General features: G+C 38.7%; 1 long non-coding RNA gene across 2 annotated transcripts in view; it reads left to right on the top strand.

The window, feature by feature from the left end:
• The window catches only part of LOC122816351, a 2,791,022-nt gene that overhangs the window by 1,439,999 nt on the left and 1,330,711 nt on the right, over nucleotides 1-20,312 (top strand). The gene's annotated exons all lie outside the window — the stretch shown is intronic.

Raw genomic sequence — 20,312 nt, 5'->3', positions numbered from 1 at the left:
AATGGACAGGCCAAGCATATCAGCATATCTCTTCTCTAACTGATTTTCCATAATATCCCTGATTTTGGTTCATATTTTTGTCTTGTCCCTCATAAATGGTTTGATTTTTCTGACAAATTTCTGATGTGTACAATTAGTCACTCAATAATGCTGGACATTAGAGTTACATACCTCTTATTTTTCAGAAAAATACATGTTCATGCATACCATGTTATTGTATTGACCTTTTGAAATTAATTAGCATGATATTTAAAATGGCATCTGATACTGTGGCTTTGTTACATCATTATTTTTGAGTCTGTGCATGATTGTAGAACAAAGATATTCATGGTTATGGAGTCAATTGGGGGCACTGAAGAAAAGTATCTCTGGTTGAGTTTCATCCACCTGTAGAGAAAGGAAAGCCTTGACGAGAAAGTCTGAACATTTGTTAAATATGTTGAGTTGAAGTGCAGTGCATGCATGACTCTTGCTCCCATGCTTTTTGTGTTTGTAAATAATCTTTCATTTTGAATACTGACAATTGGGCTTCCAAAGCCTGGTCTTATTAGCAAAAACACTGCTAATGTTACAATAGGTCTATATAAAGACATTTCTAAAATTAGCTTGATAACATGATATTTCTTATGGTACCTTAAAAAGTAGCAGTACTCTTATATGAACTCTATGGGCATCTTTATTCATCAATACCATTTGTTGCAATTATTTTAAATAACAAAGAAACAATAGGCAGATTTCTGCTACAGGAATTTCAAGACTTCATGCAAAAGAAGAAAATAAAACTGTAGTGTTTAAGAAGGATCAATGAGTTTATTTTAAAACTTCAAGTATTAGTCCTGCAAGAACTTAATGGCTTTATACAGGAGACAGAACAAACATTTCTGTTAGCAAAACCGTATTTTCATTCAGTTGCATTCATCACTCATTGATGCATATGAAAATGCATCGGTTGGAATATTTCACCCTTTCTACTAGGTCATGATCAGTAGAAAATCCGAGTCCTTGTGCTGTGGTTCAGTCTCATAGTAAGATGATGAAAATCACACATGCAATCTTAATTTATTAACTAATGGCTGCTTAATAGAAAGCAAGCTAGCTCACTGACTTGTTAATAGGAGTTCCTGGTTCCTTAATTATTCCTTCTTATTTACTGTACACTAAACAACAAGTTAAAAGCTGAAGCAGTGCCAGGCCCTGGCCAGGCTTTGTTATATTTCCTATATGGTGTCTCATAAATAATGCAGGTGTTTTCTTATTTGTAAGAGAAAGCAATGCATTGAGCATTGCACTCAATCATTTCACAAAGTGTTGGGAACCAAGCTGACATACTGCAAACATTTTTATTGATTTACATTTGTAAGTACTATCAAGGTCAGAGATATATTACTGCTGGGGAATGAATCATTTTCCAACTGTCACTCCATGTGTCAAAAAAGACCCCATCCTGAAAAGAATCCTTCTGCCAGTCGCATTTATCACTCACTTCTCACTTTCTGCTTTACTGCTGTAGCCTCAGTTGCTGGTTGTTGCTTAAAGCAGTATTTTCAGTTTTTATTCTTTCTATATAGAAGGAAAGACCAGCTGCTAGATTTCATACACTGCACTGAGCTCATTTGAGTACCATAGCCTGTAGACAGTTTTTACACTCTAGACAGAAAGTTTCTCTGGTTCATAAAATGAACCAACATGAAAGGCATGCATATATGTATTTCAGGAGGCAGGTAATTCATAACAATACCACTGAAAGCAATGTTTTTATAATGCAGTCTGACAAGCAACACAACGTATATTTATAAATGATAGGATTATTTACTGAATGGACAGTCCAGGGATAACTGAATTAAGCTCTGCTTCCCTGCAGAGCTAATGATAAATAACGTATACCAGAACCATGGAATTATTCCACTAAATATTAATTTTAATAATATAAAACTGAGACAGTTTTGGCTTGTTTTTCTACAGTCCAGTATCTGAGCAAGTGGGAAGTGAGGTAGCTTTTCTGCATCAGAAATTGTGGAAGGTTGGAGCTGCAAGAAGTACAATGCCTTTTGATGAGATATAGTGTTGGATAAGCAGGTTGGAAGGCAGGAAATCTAAAAAATTCTATGGCAGTATTGGTGATATAAGATCCGAGAAGAAGGCATGGGCCTATATCACCCTTAGAGCTGGGTGCATTTGTCTGTACTAGGCATAGGATTTTGAACTTTGCTGCATGTAATAATCAAACTGTTACAAAGGTAAAAGGAATATTATATATTTTTGGTCACAGATGAGAATGTTGCCATTTCATTATCTACCATGCTAAGATTTTGATAATACTAATCTAAGGCAGACAGAAGAAACTTATAATATGCCTTTCAAGAGAGGTACAGAAAAGATATGTTGTTTAGAATACTTATTATCTGAAACACACGTGGCTTTAATTTTATGTGAGACTTTGCTGTGGCAACTTGATAAAACCTGCTCCATTTCAGATTATCTAACAACAGACTAAGACAGAAATAATGCAGGATGAGCACTGTCAAGTCATGCTGGTGATTAGACAGACTGATTCCAGGTTACTTTAGGCACAGATGCATATGGACAAGTTAATGGAAGCCCATTGTGGAACAAACCTTTCTCCATCTGTCAAATTTACTGCACCCCCATTCCTGTATCCTCTTTTCCTGGTTCCTCTTAACCTCTTCAGCTGACTTGCATTATTTGCCCAGGAAATTTGCAAATAGACGTACATTTTTACATAAAGATGCTTTGTCAGTATGTTTAAAAAATGTTTGAAAAAAAACTGTTGGAAAGCCTAGTTCTAACTCTCAAGCAGGACTTTCCTAAATGAAGATAGATTTATTTGTACGTATTTGTTAACCATGGTAAAGCACATAAGACTTATGAATCTGTAAGCCCCACCTCACTGATAATGTGGACGAGACTTTGTTTATTTCTCCCATCTGTCTTATCACACTGTGTTGAGTGATTTAGCTTGGTGTGTTGACAAACTCTTCTTTCTCTACCTCCTTTTTTTCCCATTTCAGTGCATCCTTCATGTGCCTTTTCCTTTTTTTTTTTTTTTTTTTTCCATAATAAATTTTTATTGAAATATATTTTCCAAAAACATTACAAAAATACAATAAACATCACACACATAATACACTATAACTACTACAAACCATTTATACAATATCTACATGAAATGCTTCCTATATTTAATGCTAATATAATATTGAAGACCTTTTCCCATATTTTCGGGTTATTAATATTTTTGTTAGTTTGTTTCAGAAGTAATTTATGTGCTAGTATATGCTTTATAGCCACAAGCTTACAATTATTCCATGATGTCTTATGTGGTTCTAGCCAATTTGTGGCTATATAGAGTTTCATCAGCAAAAAAATATTCATACAAATAATAGTTTGCGATCTGGAAAGCTCTCTTGGAGGAATGTGTAGAATCATAAATTCCCATGACAGTGTAGAACTTTGATAACCCATCTTTTGCAGTTGTACTTTAAGAGAGTTCCAAAGTTTATATACGCATTTACAACTCCAGAACATATGAAGAAGATCCTGAGTTTGCTGCCTCAGTGTCTCTTCAAATTTTTAACTGTGAACAAAAAAAGCTAACCTGTGAATGAAACCACAACTTTACTGAACATCCACAAGTAAACAGACTTATTGTTTTCATTCTACTTAGACCTTTGTCATAATGTAAAATACGTCATTTCCCATAAAACTTTAATTAGTAGGAAATCATACAAGTAAATAAAAAAATACTGACCTTACATTAAACAATTAAAATGCCTAATACGTTAAAATGTCTTTAAGTTCCGATGTAAGCATGAATATAAAATAAAAATAAAAATATAATTAATGTTAACCTTGTCTTAACGAATATATCATCCAGCATGCTAAAACAATGTACCATCCAAAGGAATTGGGTTTGTGCTCATACTAAAAACAAACTTTCTTGCAGCTTAATTAAAACAAAGGGGGGAGTTCAGTAAAGCCTACACTTTTTTTTTTTTGTGTGTGTACACATTACAGCATGATTCGTATATGAATGTGTACCTTTTTAGATTCAGTAAGTGTCGCTTAGAGTCGTGCTAGTATGCGCAAATGGGGAAACTTCCGTACAATGCAAATTTCTGCTTAAACAGGTGATTCTTATGCATATGAGGCAGGTGGAGTGATCCAACAAGATGAAAGGCAACCATGTAGACTATGTCTCCTTGATTGTAGTGTACATGGAAATTTTCCATGTACAGGAGTCTATTTATTTTATTTATTTATTTTACATTTGTTTACTGGGAAAGTCCGACTGGACACAGGTCCATTTTCAGGGGAGAAAAGCTCCACAATACAATACAGTAAATGAGAGAAGAGAAAGATTGAGCATACTTATAGCAATCATACATAATATGTTAGAGATTAACAATTCTTATAGTAGACAATCACTGAGGTACATAATACATTTAAAACAGCGTTTGTATTTTTACAGTTATAACTTTTGTCAAGTAAATATCAACGGGTTCACAAGCTTTCAGGGGAACTGTTTATACTTAGCTGTACACAGAAATATTCTTTTGGTTTGGGTTAGCCTGGTGAGTGGCATGAACATAGCCAGTCACTTAAATAGTGGGTTTTCAGGAATTTTCTGAAATGAATAGAGGAGGTGGTAGAAGTTATTTGGCTTGGTAGTGTGTTCCAGGTTTTAGCAATGGTGCTGGCAAAGAGGGATTTACCAGCATCATTTTTATGTTGGATGATAGTTATGAGGTTCTGGTTACTAGATCTTAAGGCTCTAGAGGGACTGTGGGGCTGAATTAGATGCTGAAGTGCTGGGGTTTTCTCAGGAAGGTAGTACAGTTTGCCTGCTATAGAGAGTTGATTGAGTAGAAGTATATGAGGCAACTCAAGCCAGTTGAGCTGCTTAAGGGATAGACAGTGGTGGGACCTATACGAGGCTTCAGTAGCAAACCTGGTAATCTTGTTGTAGCAAGATTCCATTTTATTTAGATTGGTTTGACGGAGATTAGTCAAGATGGGAGAGGCATAGAGGAGGGTGGATAGCAGATGAGACCTTGCGATGGTTGCTTTGGTGTGTTCAGTCATAAACTGTTTGTTCCTGTAGAGGAGTCCAAGTTTTTTATTAACTTTCTTGATGGTTTGTGCTATGTGGATGTCGAACCTCAGGTCATTGTCTATTTCTGCACCTAGCAGTTTAGTGTGTGTGTTGGACTAACTGGAATGTTTTCTTTAGTGTAGATGGTGAAATAACTATTTAGAGGAGGAGCTCTGCCTGGGCTGAAAAGAATTTGTTTTTTTTGGGATTAAGAAGTTTGATGTTAGTGAACCAAGTTTCGGCTAGGGTGAAGTCATTTTGGGCTAGGGTTTGTACTTCACTTAGGGTGGGGGCAGCACATATCAGGGTGGTGTCATCTGCGTATTGTACTACTGAGGCAGTGGGTGAGGATGAAGGGATCTTGTTAGTAAATAAAGAGAACAGCAAAGGGCCAAGGATGAATCCTTGAGGGACTCCTATGGTAACTGGTAACAGGGGGGACAGTTGTCCCTGCCATAGGACTGCTCGCTGATGGCCATATAAGTAGCTGTTAAACCATGATATAGAGGGGGGACTTATATTTAGGGTAGATAAAGTTTCAAGAAGCATACTGTGATTTACCATATCAAAGGCTTTTGATAAGTCTAAGAATATGGAAGAAACAAATAGACCCTTGTTTCTATGGTGGTTAACTATATTAGTGAATGAAAGTAATGCTGTGCTGGTGCTATGGGAAGGTCTAAAGCCATGCTGGTATATGGAGAGTAGGTTGTTATTCTTAAGGTACTGTATTAGTTCAGTATGAACAACTCTTTCTAATATTTTGGATAAAGGTGATAGGATTGCTATTGGGCGATAGTTGGTGAGCTCTAAGGAGTTACCTCCTTTGTGCAGTGGAATAATATGTGATGTTTTCCATGAGGTGGGGACTTTGCATTCTAATAGAGATCTGTTTATGAGAATAGGGACAGGATAGGCTATAGCTTCAGCTGATGTCTGAAGGAAGTCTCCTGGTAGCATATCAGTTGCTAGAGTGGTTGGTTTAAGTTTCATAAGGAGTTTAGAAATTGCCTTGGTGGACACTGAGTGAAGGTGAAAACTGGGGGTATTGTTTTGTATATTGGGGGTGGGTTGGGGTAGTTATTGGAGAGGGGTTACTAATGCTATTTTGGGCATTGGCAAGTGTCTGGACTGTTTCTACAAAGAATTTGTTAAATTGAGTAGGAATGTTTTCATGGTCATTTGATAGCACAGGGGTTGGAGTAGTGGACTGTCTTGGTCATAGTATACCATTTATTGTGGGCCAGTTTTTGGGGGTTGTGAGCATATTTTTCTTGCATATTTTTATAGTAGCTGGATTTGTCTAGTTTGATTTGTTTTTTTAGCTTTGTTACGGAGCTCTAGATAGTTTTGTCTCAAAGTAGTGGTTTTGTTTTTCTGATACTGAATCCAGGCCTTGTCCCTTTCTTTCATTATAGTTTTAGTGTCCTTTCTTAGCCATCAGGCATAGTTAGTTTTTATTCTAATGGTTCTGGGGGGTGCATGATGATTTAAGACTTTTAAGAAGGTTGTGTTAAACTATCCGATGGCTTTGTGTAGAGATAGTTGTTTCAGGGGAGTCCAGTTGCAGCTTTTTAGTGCATTGATGAAGTCAGTAGCTATAAAGGTCTTTTTGTTATGAACTACTCTGAGGATAGGTTAGCTGATGGCTTGGGATCTGTTCCTAATTAGGTAGTTTGGATGATGAAACTAAAAAGTGCGGACTAAGCCGACAAAACTTGGTAAACTTATGAAACAAAGATAGCAAAAAGATGTAATGGCCACAATAAAGGCGCAAAATTCGTAATTTAGCGCTTTCTTCCACTTTTATTACAACGTGAACTTCTTCAGAAAAGACACGAGCCCTCTCTAACTCATGTCTTTTATAAACAGATGCAGGATGTGATATCATAATTGATTAATTTGATCATGGTTAATTATTCAATTAATAACCAACGCTTTTTTTAAAAAAACTAATTATTTCCTTAAAACTTTACATATTAGATACAGCAAACTTTTATAACTTGTATCAATAGCATTTTACCAAACACTGCCACTGTTGATTCTTAGTTGTAATTTAATATCACTATAACAATCTGTACTTTGTGTGTGTATGCACCTGTGTGCAAATGCACCCTCAACCATATAAACACACAAATGAACACACACACACACACACACACACACACACACACACACACACACACACAAAAACACACACACTTACATACACATGTACACACTCACTCACATACATATATACGCAGACACACACACACACACACACACACACACACACACACACTTACATACACATGTACACACTCACTCACATACATATATACGCACACACACACACACACACACACACACACACACACACACACACACACACACATGCGCGTAGTTTGGATGATGGTCACTTAGGGTATCCGGAAGATAGCCAGATTGTTGTGCAAGAGTGGGCTCAGATACCAGGATCCAGTCTAAGATGGACTGGCATTTGTATGTTTTGTCAATTCTAGTGGGGGTGGTTATAGTTTGGGTAAACCTGTGGAGGTTAATAAAGGCAGAGGGATTATGACTGGAGCAGTTAAGCCAGTCAATATTGAAGTCCACTAATAGTATGGTTTCATGTAGTAGGGAGATGGAGATCCAATTAAGCATGCTTTCCATTACAGTGATGTTACTGCCTGGTGGGATATAGCCACCTGCAATAATTATGTGTTTGTTGGAATTTATTTTTAATTTGGCAAGGATTATTTCTACATCTTTGACTTCTTGGGTATTATAATCTAGTTGTTCTATGGTGAGATGATTTTGGAAAAATATTGCAACACCTCCGACCTTTTTCTCTAATTTGTCTCTTTGGTTAATATTGTAACCAGGGACAGTAATCTCATTATTATGGTGTTGTGGTTTGAGCCATGTTTCAGTTAACACAGCAATATCTGGTTTGTATAGAGCTAGTAGGGCATGAAGGTCCTGAATTTTATTAAGTATACTTCTTGCATTAATGTTTAAGAAGAGGAGAGCTGAGGAATGTCTGTGGTATAGGGTAGGTATGGATAACTCCCCTGAAAATAGTAGATCATATACATATGTGTGCAAAACATACATTGTGAATGTTTGTAAAGGTAAGGGGATATGTAAAATTAATAATAATTTTCTTTTAATAATTGCGCAAACATGCCTAACAGAAAAAAATTATAATAACACCTATAATGTAATTTTCACAAATGTACTGTAGGACCCTGCATCGGGTCCGTACAGTGGTGCGGTCATGCTGTTACCTAGCTTACTTGGCTGAGAACCAGTGAAGAGGAACAACAGTGAAATAGTTGTAAGCCCAGTGACTCAAAGACTCAAAAATGTAATGTAAATATAAGGCACTAGAATACAAAGATCTCAAAGGAGGTCTTTTTAATGTACTAGTTTAAAACGTTTGCCAACAGGCTTCTTTGGGCAACAAATAACAATAAGACACAACAGTAAGTATTTAAAAGATTTGATCAAATCATGTGACTGACCTGTAATCATTCTAACTTAATCACACTTGTTCATGCAAATATTTAAGCATAACTTTTAAAGTAATAGCACCATTTAAATCTGGTGGTACATGTGCTCTAATCTTAAGTATCCATCACATCTCCTCATCTTCTGTATGGAGTTTTATATCCCCTCCACGCAATAGTACATGAACAACTTTTAAAATCATAAATTTAAAAATGTAGCTATTCCCTTTTTCTAAAATATGCTTATATAAACCATTAGTAATGACTTTCCGTTTTATCTCTGAAAGATGGTTACCTATATGCTCTTTTAGTTTCCTATTAGTCATGCCTATATAGTAACCATGCAAATATCACACATAGCCATATAAATTAAATTTTGTGCATTACAATTCCCATAAGCCTTTAAAATAAAATCATAACCAAACACTGGATGCTTAAAAGTCTTCTGTGTGTATATATATATATATATATATATATATATATATATATATATATATATATATATATATATATATCCTAAAAGTGCTCTGTTTATTACTCATAACATTAAAATAATGTTTAAGTTGTTCTTTATAACACAAGGTCTGTTTAAGAGTCGTACAGCATTTGTAACCAAATTTTGGTCTGCTGATATAATATTATCCAGCTCAGATGTATCTGTTAAAATGGGCCATTACTTACTTATAGCCTGTTAAACCATATAAGTATTTTTATTAAATGCTAACATACACCTTATACCCTACTTCTGCTTTTTATATGCAACTTCTAGTTGTTCGACTGGATAAAAAGCTGGCCACGCTGAGCTAGTGCGTTGTTGGTTAACACTTTCAAAACCTGTTGTAATTTCTCTGCTAGTGTATCCACGCTTGTAAAAATCAGTGGCCACAGCATTTAGTTGATTGACCATATTAGAGTCAATGGTATTAAGTCTAGCTAGTTACGCGATGCATTTCACTCTTAGCTATATTTTTAAACATAAATTGTGGGTGCATGCTAGTATGGTGAAGACAGCTATTTCTTTTTCTTGGTTTACTATATAGTTGAGTTTCAATTTATCCAGCTTCATCTTTAATTAACAACACATCTAAATAGGTATTTTGTATAAATGATATTTCATGTTTAAACTTTAAAAACGAAGCGGTATCAGAAACGTACTCCGGAAATTTGTCAAAAATAACTGATTTCCATTATAGACCATAAAGAGATCATTTACAAACCTCCTACAAAAATCTGTATTATCTCTCTCATGCACACTGTGACACACTTATGACATCTGGGAGGGACAGAGACATTGCCCAAAGGTGGCCACCCATCTGCAGCAGGCCTCACATCCATGTTACGCAGATTACCACCATTATGCTATTGAAGGCCAGGCTGCATGAATTGTGAAACTGTCACCTAACATGGATAGCTGCCACTGTGGAGCTTGATGGAGCAACCTTGGAAATATGTCACCTGAGGTTTAACCTTATATTGTGATGCAGCAGCTGTGCTCCTTATCACCATCATGTCGGTACCCCAGTCAAATGCTACAAGCCTAGGAAAACAAGGTATAATATATGCAAACATCAAATAACTGGTCTAGTTGCTAATTAAGGCATTTACCTGGAAAAGGCTACAACAAGCTTACAGAACCTTGCATCATGTGGGATGGGTGTGGGTCAACAAACAGGCTGTGGCCCGCTCCTTATCTTGAGCTTCATGCTAATATTTTGTGTCTGGTAACAGACAAAGAAGAAGAGCTTCGTATCCCACCTCAGTGAGGCAGTTTTGAGACCAGCAGTAGTAGTAGCCAGGCAGCAGCAATTCAGGTAACTCCCCTGTTTCCAGCATTCTTCATAAGGTAATTGTTCTTTTTCAGTATGCACTGCTTGATTACTGTAGAACTTCAGAATAAATGCCGAAATATGCCATCCTTAACTTTACAGGGTGTACATATTACTTTCCACTCCAGTGTTTGGCAGTGTTCTGTACAGAATCAGACACTCTGGGTGACATTTTTCTCAGAAACCATGATGGCATTAACTTCAGTACTGAGTTGCACACATGACAGCAAGCATGCACTGTCAAGCATTGTCCCCATAGTTGTGGAACAAATACTTGTGACATTGAGTGATATTCTCAATACAACTGTTTATTCAGTAATAAAGGATCTGTTGCCATGGATATAAGGATTCCCACTATGACCTTTACCACCCTGGTGGATATGGGCTTCCTGAGACAATGTACAAATTGCCCCATGTTTACCGGCAACGACTTCTTTATCAAACAAACTGATATGGTACAAGTGATGTATATACTCAATGTCACTGGAGACAAAGCTCTGACGTAAACATACTCCTAATGTCAATAAAGTAGTCAGTGGTACACATGCCACACTCATCACACAAAATTCAAAGCAGACATGAGCTGAGGCACTGACATGTAACCTACATAAATCACAAACACCTCGTAGGGAAAGTCCAGATAACAAATACTTTCAGCAGCCCCATATGCACTCTGTGAAAACAACACACACATCAACACATAGAGCAACATGTCATGGAGGACCAACCTATAAGCCCATAAGTCAAGCCAACACACAATCCAACATTCTAGTCATCGCAGACATTATAGAAATGAGGAGCTGTCATTGAATCTCACACTGACACAAATGTTTTCCAGGAGGGGGTGATACAGACATACAGTTGTCATCAGAGCCATGGGCCAACACTAATGCCAAGAAATTCACAATACTATTCTTTGGGAAGTTATCCACCCCTGGTAACTATCATATTGCCAGCACACCTCAAACAGTTGACTGAGTAGTCAGTGACTTATGGACAGATATAGTTAGCTACCCTTTGCCTGTCACGTGTCTGTTATATTGTGGACATGATTCTATATTGCGCAACCTATAAACAAAGGTATGGCATGTAAACCCAAGGAAGCTATTGTTCTTCTATAATCGGCATTCATCAGAAATATCAATGATGGTATGCCTGCTTTGGTATGCAACTAACCACACATATCCAACAACTGTAACATCCACAGAGGTTCCTCAATAAAGCACTACATGGTGTACCTAACATGTCCTATGCAGACCACGTAAAGGCCCTATCCATGTAGTCTGTCTCCTCCATGGTTTGGAAGGAGATGTATGCCTGCCATACAGGGCAGTGCCAGACCCCACTGAGGCCCTCTTGCATATCCATGACAGAAGTAGCCACAGAATTACCTGTTATACAGACCTACACCTTGACTGTGGCATATATATATATAGAACATGCTGGAGAGACAGGTATGTAACCTAGAGACAACACCCTATATGGAACAGACTCCACATTCATATGAAGCACATTTCCACCCAAACACAAATCAAGTGCAAGTTACACAATTGGATGGGGAACAAGACAATCATACCTGCTTGTGAACCACTGCCTACAATGGACACAGGGAAACTGTAGATGGTTCAACCTCCACGCCCCAGCTTGTGGATGTTTCAGTTTCCAAAACCCTGCTCATACTTATCAATGATATCAGACCTTGACAGTGTTTAGGGAAGATTGGCTAGGGTTAAAGAAGTGTTTGTGTTCATTAGCCTATGAAACACATATGAACCTATGAACCCCAGAACCTATACTGTGTTACCTTTCTGACGACATTTCTCGTTTGTGCCCTGACGTTGATGGGTTGATTGTAGATGTATACTCATAGGTGTGTCCTACACAATCCTGAATGTAAAATATGCACAAATCCATGTGACCCCTGTCAATGTGTGACTACACAGGCATTACAACAGCATCCATTGTGGCATACATACACTGTTATGCTATAGGCATTATAAATGGCAACGTGAACATTCTGAAAATGAACAGTACAAGTAGCATGTCAAAAGCAACATCGGATGAAACAAATTGATATTAATGTAGATAGCCACCCTGTGCATCAGACACATAGCTTTATTTCTCTGCATCCATGAGAGACATGAGAGGGATGTGGCACAGGCACCATCACTTGCACAGGGTGTTGTGTGGGGGTGCAGGAGGCCTTGGCTGCTCAATAGGTTGGCAAGCTTGTGTGTGAGTCAGGAAGGGATGCAGGCAGAATGGACCATGGAAATGTGGCATGTGTGTGTGTGTCTGTAAGTGACCTGAATGTGACAATGGTGTGTGAATGTCTGTGTGTACACAGCCAAGCTCAGTCCTAGCTCTACATGTCTGTATGTTGGACAGCAGTGAGCCGTGCATGGTATAGCTGACAGTTCATCATCTCTGCCCCAGAACATGTGAACTGGCTCTGCCAAAAGTTGCACTGGCACCTCCATCCCAAGTTCAGATGCTGTGCTACTACCTGAGGGTGACTGCTGTATGCTAGGAATGTGTACTCCATGGGTCCACCCTGGACCATGAGCCCTTGGCCTGTCATGTATTGTTGTGGACAGCACACTGCTTTCTGGAGTGCTGGATGTACTACCACTATGGGAGCATGATTCTGTATGGCCACGTTGACTCTAAGCATTTGTAGTTGCTGACATACGTCCATAAGGCAGATGCTCGACTCCAACCAGATGTTCCATCACAGACAATGTATGTTTCAAGATAGATAGTGTGTGATCTCTCTCACACCAACGCCTTTCCACTGCATCAGTGAACTGATCCAAGGTATCAGCAATCCAGTGGAGACAGTCATGGCTGTCAGACTGCACTGCATCCGTAATCCTGAGCATTCATCTGGAGTTCATTTTTGAATGTGCCTGTGCCTCCATGATAGCCCTAAAGGTACACTGAGAGACATTATATGAGACACCTGCAACAGGTTGTGGAGGGACAGTAGGCCTCCTATCAGCACCCCAAATCAATCTACCTGTGTGGAACCTTGACAACTGTTTGGCTATTGCTAGTGTTGACACTCACTGCAGCCACAGTAGCCACACTTCCCTGTTCAATATCTGTGGCCACAGGGGACTGAGTATGCATAGGCATACTGGCTATGTACAGTGATAATGAGGGTGGATGAGGTATGTCAACCTTTGTGTCAGATTAAGCCCCTGAAATTCCCAGCTCTGCCTCACTTTGCCAACCATCATCATCAAAATCTGAAGAGACACTGGAATCAGGTTGTGAAGGGGACAAAGACCACCCTCCCAGGTCACCTCTGCAGCACATGTGACAGTATAACAGGGCTAAGTATGTGAGGGAGAGGTAATGTACACAGCAGTGCATGTGACAGTATAACAGGGCTATGTGAGGGATTTACACAGCAGTGCATGTGACAGTAAAACAGGGCTATGTGAGGGAGAGATAATAAACACAGCAGTGCATGTGATGGTATAACAGGGCTATGTGAGGAAGAGGTAATGTACACAGCAGTGCATGTGACAGTATAACAGGGCTATGTGAGGGAGAGGTAATGTGCATAGCAGTGCATGTGACAGTATAATACGCCTATGTAAGGGAGAGGTAATGTACACATCAGTGTATGTGACAGTATAACAGGACTATGTGTGGGAAAAGTAATGTACATAGAAGCACATGTGACAGTATAACAGGGCTAATATGTCAAAATATTACACATTTACGTTAGCGGCTATGTTAATGTGGGTCACAAACTGTGCATGAGCTTAAAACTGCAGCTAACCCCCCCAAAAAAAAACCACCTGACACCCACATAAAACTATGTGTACCCTGACATGCTGAATGCTACAGTATTCCTTTGCTTATCCAACTAAGCATACCTGGACGTTACTCTTGAGTGGAAACGGTTGCACCTACATCCATAACATAAGGGGTGATGGATGCCTGGGAGTTGTCCTGTGTTGCAAAGTTCACCAGGAATTCCTCAGTGACTGGCACAGGTTGTTCTGCTGCAGGCTCACCACCAGTGACCTGATGATCTCTGGCCAAGTCTGCTGCACGTCTACCTGCCAAGTTTATCATGTCAATGGCATGGTGTCATACCTGCTCATATGTGGGAATCTGGTGAACCACAGCATTGATGTTGTGCAACAGTTTGTCCTACAAGGCTGTACTCTCTTGCCTATTTGCCCACCCTCTGGGCAGCAGGACTTGGTGGTGTTGTCTCAAGGCCTCAGTAACGAGGTAACTTTTTTGCCTCAGTGAAAGGTGCACTGTGTCTGGCATGCATGATATCTCCTGAAATACTAATAAATGAGAACACGTCAGGATCACATACATGGGAGTAAAGTATGTAAAGATGTAGCAATAGAGGAAGCCTGTTAGTATTCCCCGCTTGATTACACATCTCATAATCAACAGTGTGCCAAGCATACAAAGGTTGTGGAAGCAACTAGGATAGTTGCAATAGTAACCCACTGTTCTTTGTGACATGACATATACTCATGTATGTTCACACAACAAACACAGGCTTTCATTGTAGCGTGCCCCATAGCAGGAGAACCACCACCCATAACATGTATAAACAACAGTGCCAACCAAATAGCAGGGTACTACTACAACTGCTAGCAAAGGAGGTATCCAGGAGTCCTGTGTAACTAGTTAACACAAAGCATTATACCTTTGCTGTACTCTATATCTTCTGTAGGTGTAAAATGGCTGGAGATCACTGGCATGTCATCAGTACAGTTTTAAGAAAGGCTTACTGATGCAATCCCCTTTCCCCTTAAGTATATTCAAACAAATGCATCATGTTGAAAACAAAATGGTTACATACCTGATGGAGTACAAAACTCTCTGTTGAAAGATTCAGCTATATAAGTACTGTGTGAATGAGTTAACCATACAAACTAACTCTCATACACAATGGTTTCCCTAAGTAGGTGTTTGCCTTTTTAAGATGGTTCTCATTGGCAGGTTATTGCCTCTGAACCAATCTCTAGTTCAAGAATGCTACATGCAGCATACACAGCTCAGCCAATCCCAAGCAATAAATACCTCAATGTAGATTCCATCCCCATTTTCACATTTTCAGTTGGAAATTACTGGGGTAGGGATTATGTCAGCACAGAGAGAATGTTTGTAGCAGCTACTTGTTACATACAGATGTGTGTTCTACGGGGGTCTATGTTATATATTCGAGCATCCAAAATGTCGAATACCATATGTTCGAGACCATATGTTCGACATTCGGAAGTTCGAATATATAATAATAAAAAAAAAAAAAGAAAAGAAAAACACACTTTAACAGTGTGAGCAGGGGGTCAAGCCCCCCTGCACCGCCCACTTCCCCTCTCTACTTAAATATACTAACTCCAAGATGGCACTTCAGTGCAGAAAAGGAAAATTCTCCCATTCTGCACCATACTGCGCTGTTGAAAGTCAATCTTCGAACACTAGAAATGTCGATCATATGGTCTCGGCCATATGACGTTCGACATTTCCAGTGTTCGAAGATTTGACATAGACCCTTCTACAGGCTGAAGCTGCTGCTGCTGTTGCAGGCAATAGGCATAGTTAGAGAGGCTGCAGAATGTGCAAGGCAACAACACTTAGAAGTAACTGTGTGACCTGTGGCAGCCTTGGTTTACAGTCAGAGCCTAATTGAGGGAACCCATCCTGCTGGAAAGTGAGGTATGTGTTTAAGGTAAGTATGTTAGCCAAAGTTATCATTAAAGTAAAGGGAAACATGCTTGTTGTATCCTAGAACAAGGTAGGGAGTACATTAACCATTATGTTATCCAGTCAGATAACTGCCAAGTCATATGTTATGTCATGGTAGTAATCTGCAACGTGTGTGCTGACAACCGTTGCTTCTAGCACGACTTCCATATATGCGAATAAATTGTGCTGCTGTGCTTGTCTGTAATATCACTAGAAAATCATTGTGGTTTGCAGTCTGATATGACTGGGCCTCATTTGAATTACATACTGATGCATGACCTGACATTCTATGCACTTTCTGGTGTTGTAATAAGTGTGGTCTTATCTGTAGGCCTATGACTGCCATTATTTAGACCCAGGCATTCAAACTGTACTGCTTTGGATGGATAAATACTTGATAAGACAGTCACACATATCAGAATTTGTACTGGTGATGTACACATACATGTATTTTAAATGCTAGACACAGCTGTATTTGAACCCAGGACCATACATTAATGCATTCACAGCATTTAACAGATTGAGCTACTGAGTCACTATTATAGCAGGTATATTTTTACATGTTGTAGATGTACTTGTACACTTGCCTGCTGTTACATACCTCACTAACATCTATTTGTTTGTGTATGGCTTTATAGTGATGTATCAGACTCCCAGTTACACTCCTATTTTTCCATTAATCTTATAGCTGATTGCATGATGTGGTGTGATGCACAGCATGGCTTAAACATGCTTAATGACGGGAACTTGACAATTACTATGTTTTGTTTAAAACACCTGTGTTAATTAACAGGCTGTGTGACTTGGTCGATTGATGCACTGTTCCATAGGTGCAATGGTCCTGGCTTTGAAATAGAGTGCAGGTGTAATTTTTGAATGTGATCACTAATTTTTCCAATACATATATCAATATATTGCCATTTAGCATAGCTTATGGATGCTGTGTGATGTGCAGTATCTCACAAAAATTATTTAAAGAAATGAAAAATGGGGAGATAGGACAGTGATGAAATGTGATGCAAGCAGGGGGAAAACATAGTGAGAAGCAGGTAGGTATGTGCAGGAAGGGTGCAGAAAAGAACCATAGCTATCCATTTCTTCTACGGCAAAAACTGTGTACTTTAACAGTTTTTTTTTGCTGAATTTGGACTGTCACCCCCAGAGAGAGGGGTGACAGCAACATAAGTGCATTGTCAATTCAGTTAGACCAAATAAAGTGTATCCAGTGGATACATGTGTGAAATGAAGAGCTATGTATGGGACAATATATTTTTTTGGGACAGGTGCCCTTTTTTTTTTTTTAAGGTGAGAGTGCAGTGTTGGGGAAAGGACATGGGTATGTGGTGTGGAGTAGGTAAGTTGAGAATGTGAGAAAGCTTTTGCAAACAGACAAGACAGCAGACAGAGTTGGTGCATGTCACAAGAGGGTGGTGAACACCTAGGTTGGGGTAGGTGTTGTGGAATCCCAGTCCAATGGATGTCAGACATGGTAGCAGTGTGACTCAAGTCCTTACTCATGAGACTGTCAGCACTGAACCTTCACTGCTGCTATGGGGGCAGTGGTCAACACCGGCACCTATGGCCAGACTGCCCCACCAGGATGGACAGCACGCTCTCCATTTGGCTTAGGCGTGCACCAACAGTTTGGCTCAGCAGCCCATGCACCATGCCTGGCAATTCATCCCAGGTGACAAAAGCACTCTCTCCACCAAGGTAAGTGGATCACCGGGAACCAGCCTACCTTGTCGCTCTGTGGTGAATTAAATATAGACATAAGAAAAAATAAACATAACCAAACAAATATAATTAATAACATAAGAGAAAAAATAATGAGCAATGGAAAGAAATTGAAAATAATATAATGAGAAACACAACAATAAATAATGTAAATGAAAAATTTTTAACAGCAAAGCAATATTAAATTACACATAAGGCAAACATAAGAAGTAATTACAAATAATATGACAATATCAAATTATAATAATAAATATAATTAATAAATAAAAGAAGAGAAGGGGTGGGGTGAGAGAGAAAAGAAGAACATTAGTAACTTCACAGATAATATAATTACACAGACTGCCACTACATACTTCTAGATATGTTAGATTTCACTTGTGAGAACACTGACTGCTTATATTGTATAGATGATGTTGCATGTACATAGTTTTCAGCCTGTTTGCATGGGACATTATGAAATGGTGATACAAAGGCACATCGACAGGTAACATTTTACATAGTGTGCTCATACTTTAGTAGCAAGGTGGTTTGATAACAGATTTGCCATTAAATCGCATTCCAAGTAATGTCATATATTTGCAAATCAAAGGACCAGACATATGGGGCAGTAGTCATTACATTTTGCAAAAATCATGACAGTTGAGAGGTATGTTCATGCACACTAATTACACTAAACAGCTGAACGTTGGACATTTCTCATTTGGCTGCCATGGGATTAGAACCCACAAGCAGTGACTACAGGAAGACTAAGCATTTGATTTTAAACAATAAATTTTCAGGCCACCATCTCCTTTAATACTTTTATTGAGTCATGTTGTGGGAAAGCGTGCATTGACACAGACATAGCTGTGTCTGGTGTCGGATTAGAACCCACAAGCAGTGACTACAGGAATACTAAGCACGTTATTTGAAAATCATGAATTATCAAAGCATCATTTCCTATAAAACTTCTATTGAGTCATGTTGTGGGAAATCGTACATTTACAAACATGCATAGCTGTGTCTGGTGTCGGATTGGAACCCACAAGCAGTGACTACAGGAATACTGACCACTTTATTTGAAAATCATGAATTATCAAAACACCATCTCCTTTAAAACTTTTGTTGATTCATGTTGTGTGAAATCATACATTTGCACACATACATAGTTGTGTTTGCTGTCGGATTGAAACCCACAAGCACTGACTACAAGAATACTGAGCACTTTATTTGAAAAAAGTAATTATCAAAGCACCATCTCCTGCTACATTTTATTGGTTAATAACATTTCAGATCTTGCGGTTACACACATGGATAGCTGTCTAGGACTTCTGTTAACTTACTCAAATACCCTGTTCATTTACTGAGTGTAATCTACAGCATATTTTAGACAAAATTAGCAGAATGAAAGCTTGACCCTTAATCTGGGTATAGCGCTGCATTTATTTCCGACATATGTTGGCACATTATTTAGTACTTCACATTTATCAGTTGACTGGTGTCTGACTCGAACCCACAAGCAGTGACTAAAGTAATACTGTACATTTTATCTGAAAACCTTAAATTATCAGAGCAACATTTCCTTTTACACTTTATTGATTAATGTTACTTCAAATCTGGGATTTATACACTTGGATAGCTGTCTAGGACTTCTGTTAACTTACCTGTATACTCTGCTCATTTACTGAGTGCAACCTACAGCATATTTCAGACAATGAACAGACTAGAACAGTAACTCTTAATCTGGGTAGATCACCATAGGTGCCAGAAGCTGTTAAAGAGAGGGGGGTGGAGGGTGACAGGGGCACTTAGTGAACTAAAAAGGAACATTTTTTTATAACTATTTGCTACCACAACATAGGTTCACTTTTTAAGCTTAGCCAGTTCCCCTTTGGTGCTTGAATTAACATTTTCTGATTGGTCTTAGCTATCCCCATGGCTGTTATTTGTATATTAGCCCTAGTGAGAACAACTGTGATCATACCATAGATAATTTGAGGGGGCCATGTAATGGATGCAGCATTTAGGAACTACCTCTATCCATTAGTGGCATGAGGGGAAATCCTGGAGTACATTTTCTATTACCCATCGTTATATGCAAGTTGCATATGAATATGGATGGATGAGCTTTGCTTTATTTTTATGGATAGTCTGTTAAGGAACAGTGGTGGCCTCTGTGATATATCTCCATCTCTCCACAACATTCAGTTTAGATACCTGGACTGAGTATTTCTGATGCCATTTGACTTGCTGATGTTCAGTAGGTCCATCTGTATTATGTCGGTGGATGCTTTGTATGCCAGACATGTCACCTCTAAGCACTCTGTAGGATACCGAGTATAGTGATAAATCTTTGAGATGGTCCATGCAAGGCCTATTGTTTAGGACTTGTATCCTTTTAGTAAGGTATCTCTGAAGGTATTCCAATTC

The sequence above is a fragment of the Protopterus annectens genome, chromosome 12.part0, assembly GCF_019279795.1.
Source record: "Protopterus annectens isolate FY-2018-M chromosome 12.part0, PAN1.0, whole genome shotgun sequence".
NCBI lineage: Eukaryota > Metazoa > Chordata > Ceratodontiformes > Protopteridae > Protopterus > Protopterus annectens.
This window is presented reverse-complemented; position numbering and strand designations above follow the sequence as displayed.